This window comes from Numida meleagris, chromosome 7, assembly GCF_002078875.1.
Source record: "Numida meleagris isolate 19003 breed g44 Domestic line chromosome 7, NumMel1.0, whole genome shotgun sequence".
In the NCBI taxonomy this organism is placed as follows: Eukaryota; Metazoa; Chordata; class Aves; order Galliformes; family Numididae; genus Numida; species Numida meleagris.
In genome coordinates, this window is record NC_034415.1 from 21,950,965 (window position 1) to 21,956,196 (window position 5,232).

Sequence of the window (5,232 nt, forward strand, 5' to 3'; positions counted from 1 at the left end):
GTGCATGGGTTGTGGGAAGAGCACATTTCCTTCTCCACCTTTCCATCCAAATGCCCATGCCAGGGGGTGTTTGTGACAGTGGTCATGGGGAGGAGACAGCCCAGTGGTGGCCCTTGAGTGCTCGCCATGTCACCTCGGCACACTACCAGCCCCTCACGATGTGCCTGCACAGCAGCCCAGAGCAGGCTGGAGGATTTTCTCCAAAGCCAGAGGTTAATTATCCTTTATTGGATAATTTTCAGCTGCCAGTCCTGGCGATGAAGGGGATTTCCTCTAGATGGCACGCTTATCTCTGCACAGCGAGCGGTGCCGGCAGCCTGCAGCCCGCCGTGCAGCGGGGTCCTGAGCCTGTGGTTGGTCCTGGGGACGAAGAGCGTTGAGCCCTCATCCCACTCCCATCCCCAGCTGCAGCTCAGCCGCTGCCCGGCTGGACCCAAGCGATGTATTTTCAGTGGGATATTTTATCCTGATGCTTTCTGCCCTCTTCTAACGCAATTATAACTTGGCATCTAGACTGTAGGTTAGTGGGATGCGGTTGGCTGGGTGATGCTGAGCAGAAAACAGGTCTTTTCAAGAAATGCAAAGCCAGATGTGAAGCATCAGCCTTCCTTCAGCAGCCCTCAGTGCAGCTTCTGTGTGTTAGCAGCTTTCCCTCTTTCATCCTCTGTTCAGCTTAGGACAGCAATTTCTTTTGGTGGTGTAAAGAAAAGCATAGGGGATGTTCTCAGTGATGTGGAGCTGCCAGGGATGGATTTCTTGCGTGTTCCTTTTACCTATTGTGCACCTATTTTACAGAAATGGAGAATTGCCCCCTGCAGTGCCAGACTGCGGGGTGACACTGTGACCTGGTGGGGCATTGGCACCCACAGCCACGTGCTGGAGCAGTGGAGCTGAGATTGACCACTGTGCAGCTTCATCCTTGGGGTGTTCCGGTGCTTCCTGCCTTGGTATTTTCACTTGTTTGTATCTGATGAAATGTCCACCAGCTGTACAGCCTCTTTTCTGCCTGGCTGTCCTTTGCTGGATTAGGGGATGGGGTTAAGGTGTTGTGCTCTGCTGCTCTGCATGGCCTTTGGTGAGATGCTTCACCTCCCCCTGCAGACTTCAGCCTTTTTCCCTGTTTATTCAGCACCTTCCCAACATAGGGATAGAGGAAATGGAATGTGTGCAGTATCAGTGCTACAGTTGCCAGCTGACATCATCTTATCTGAAGCCAAGAGGCAAAATGTATCTAGAAACCTGTTTGCAGGCAGATCTGTACATATCAGTGCATATGTGCAGGACTGATCTTGCCCGAGATTCATCCCAACCTCATCTCTATCTGAGAAGTGCTGGATACTCCCACATACGAAGAACACCCAGAAAGAGGGAATAATGAAAGTAAGTTTCCTGGGCACGTTTGGGATGATCAAATGCTAACACGGAAACCTGGACTACAAGACCTCATCACAGGTTACTACAGCCACGTAAATCTGCCCGTATGGTCTTACACTGGTGTGCCCACTTTTGGGAAATGTGATTCCATCCCATATGGATCCTCACCCCCAAAAATCCTCCCTACTATTTTCAGGGGATTGCGGGATGAATGAAATGATTTAGCAGGCTTGTTTTCACAGGGATATTTTTCCTTGTGCGGTAGGCACCATCGCCAGGCTGTTCTGTGCATGCTGCCATGTGCCAGAGCATAATTGCCTTCCACATGCATCAGCCTTTGGCTAATGTGTTTTTTATGGCAACCAGGAGAGCTGGATTTGGTGAGCCTCAAAAGTGCACCTGGTGCTTTATGGCTCAAAATCACTGCGCTCCTCTGAGTCATGTAAGTGTGTGTATCCATCTCTTTTCGTGTCGGATTGCTGAAGAGCAGTATGCAAAGAAAAGCTTACACCAAGCCAGAGTTAATCAGCTGGCTGTTATGAGCTTGCCTGGTGGGCTTCAGGTCCGTGTGGGATGGGATTAGTAACAAAAAGAGAGCAGCAAACAAAGCTGTTGAACTCCAAGTCCGAAGCCAAGGTCTTTAACTCAGATTCCAGCACATAATAAAGGTGTGTGAACACCTGAGGGCTGCAGGGATGGACGGAGCCACTTGGCATCAGTGCTCCCCGACGTGGGACTTGGGGGCGTTTGGCATCACCTGGCACCGCCGTTCCCACCCATCTCCCCATGCTGGGAGCTGCTGGGGAGCGGCTGCCACCGCGCTTCGACGATAAGGGGCTGGGAGGAATGGCTGTGCTGCAGGGAGCAGCAAACGTCTGAGCCTTGGCTATGGCAAGGAGAGAAATAATATCAAAGGAAATCACATAAGTGGAAAAAGAGCCCCCTGGGGCTGCCCGGGCAGCGGCAGGTCTGTCTTGATCGTGTTTTGAGAGAAGTTAGAGGTCAGCCAAGCCTGATAACGAGGTAATACAGAAAAATCCATCGCTGAGCCTTGGGGGACTTGGGAGATGGGTTTCACGTCAAAATAAACGAATTTGGATGCTGCCCGGCCGAGGAAACAGCAACGATTAAGTCTTGCAGAGCCAACAGCCACTCTGGAAGGATCTGAAGCCCCTCAGTGCCCATGGCAGCAGGGCGGGGCTACGGGGCCCGATGCTGCCCTTCCGACGCAGCGCTTTGCTCAGGGTTTTGCTTCGTTAAATCCCATTATCGGGGGCTGCTCCGGCCGGGACAGGGACTTCTTGCAGACGCGCTGATACATTTGACTCCCTGCACCCCGCAAATAGCGGAGGGGAAGGCAGGGAACGAGCTTTGCCCCGTGGGAGAAAATAACCGTGGTGCCGTTTGGCAACCGTGGGGGCTCCGAGATGCGCCCGGGGGGGCACGGGAACCCCCGGGGACACCGTGGGGAGCCACCAGCCCACGGAGGCTGCGTTAGGACGGGAGGGACAGGCAGTGGAAGTCCATTTAAAGGAGAAATAAATGCTGTTCGGCACGTTTCGATGGTTCCTTTTTCCCTGTAGAGACTTAGGGACCGGCCAGATTTCGGCCCCAGGCGCTTCTGATAGCACAGCTTAACGGGAGATGTAAGGGAACCGGGATTAAAGCAGGAGGCGGGAAGGGCCATCCGTCTCGAAACGTTTCGGAGAGGAGCGCAGAAAAATTACAAACCTGCCGAAGGAAAAGAAGAAGGCATCCCTCCCACGGCTGCACGCGTGGGGACCGTGCGGTGGTGACGACCTTTTGGGGTCGATCCCTAGGGTCGCCGTTTCGGGAGACCGCAGCGTTCCGCAGCCAGCGCAGGAACGCGCATCGGGCCGATGTGCGGCCGCGAGCGGCGCGGGTGTGGGTGTCCGGGATCCCACCGGCTGCTTCATGTCAGCCCAGGCTTTCCCTTTCCTAAACCGTTTCAGGACGGCTGCGCTTTAGGTACTTTTTCTCGTTTTAATTTGTTTCCGCGGCCGACGTTGCGTGACAAAAGCGAAGCGAATAGCGGCTCCGCCGACAGAAGCCGAGCGCAGATGGAGGCACCGGGGCTCCTCCGCCGTCTTTGCGGGCGGTGCCAACCTCGGGGCGCGGCGCTTTTGGGGGCAGCCGAGAGCCGCGGTGCCGGCGGTGCCCGCCGTGCCCAGTGCCCTCAGTGCCCGTCGTGCCCGGTGCCCTCCGTCCCCTCTCGTTTCGCCGCTCGCAGCCCTCCCCCGCAGAGGCACAACGCGCAGCTCCCGGCGGCTCCTTTCTGCCACGGATCGCACCGAGTGGAAATTCAATCGCCCGTTGTGTGTGTGGTCGAAATCTCTGGCAGCTGCTTCGGAATTTTTTATGACACTTTCGTTTATGTAGGGGAGGCATAACTATTATTTTACTTAATAAAAATGGAAATGGGCTCGGGTCCTTTCCCTCCGTCCCCGCTCGCTTCCATTTGTTCTCCCCACCGCATTTCCGCGGGGCTGGGAGGAGAGATGCCGCGTCTCTAAAGCATTTCGCCGCGTTGGATGAGAGAGAATGATCATCGATGTACGTACATACATGCAGGAGAGGGACGCATTTAAGTCGCTAACGCAGCGGTAGAGCAGTTTAAAAGCGAAAGAACCCAGAAAAGTTCTCTCGGGACGCACTCCCACCTTCGGGAGAAGCGCTCAGCCCCGTTCTGCACCGACTTTCCACTCCGTTCGATGAATCCTCCCCGAGCGCAGCGCGGAGGATGCGCTCGGCTCAGCGCGGGGATGCGGTACCCAGCCGGTACCGGCCCGGTGCACTGAGTCGTTAGGGTCTGATCGTTAGGTTTTGAGTAATTATTGTGAGCGGCATTTGGAAGCGGGGCTGCGCAGCTGTTTGGCCCGGCTCCCCGGTATTAGTGCTGGAGATTTTATCACCAAATGCTCGCACCTGTTAACAGCAGCGAGCGGCAATCCATCACCACAGATTCTCACACTGCTGTGCGCAGCTTTTGGAGGGGGGCACCACGAGCCCCCCCGGATGCGAGGGCTGAAATTGCAGTCGGTGCAACAGGGGATCCCGGACCCCTCGGACTCTCAAGTGATTCCCGAAGGACTCCGGGACATCCTGTTGCCACTATCCCCTTCCTCTCAACCCGGCATCCCGCCTCCCGGGGGAGGGAGAGCCCTCGGGAACGCAGAGGCTCGAAAAGAAAACCCGTGCGAGCGCGGCTCGCAGTACAAACGGGGACAATACGGTGGTCCCGTCCGTGTCCCCAGCCCCGTGCCGGGGTGGCCACAACGCTCTGCCCAGGGAAGGGACACGGGGCTGCTGCTTTGGGGGGGGGCTTTGCCGCCCTCGCTCCCAACCTCCACTCCTCGCACCTGCCGAGTGGCAGCGGCCCTGCGGGAACCCTCGGGGAAGGCGGCTTTCCAGGCAGGGTGCTGTCTCGGTGACGTGTCGGTGACGTGAGCACGCGGAGAAGGGGGGACTGGGACCCCAAAATCACCCCCTTACCACCAGTACCGCACACAGAGGGAGGTCTGAGGGCTCGGCCCAGGCGGGGAGAAAGCTCCCTGCAGCCGGGTCGGGGGCTAAGGCCAGCGGGCAGCACCTTTCCTCGAAAGCATCGCCGAGGCCGGGGGCAGCGCTCCGAGGGGACCCGTGCAGGGCTGGGAGCCCCTTTCGGTCCCCGCTGGGGCTGCGGTGGGCTCCACGTGACGCCGGGACGGCCGTATAAAGGCCCGGGGAGAGCTCGCAGGAGGCGCAGAGTAGAAGCGTTGGTCCCCGGTCCCAGCTCGGGAGGGGTGGGGAGGGGGGGAGCGCCTTCCAACCCCTGCCCTCCCCCCTCCCTCTTCCCCC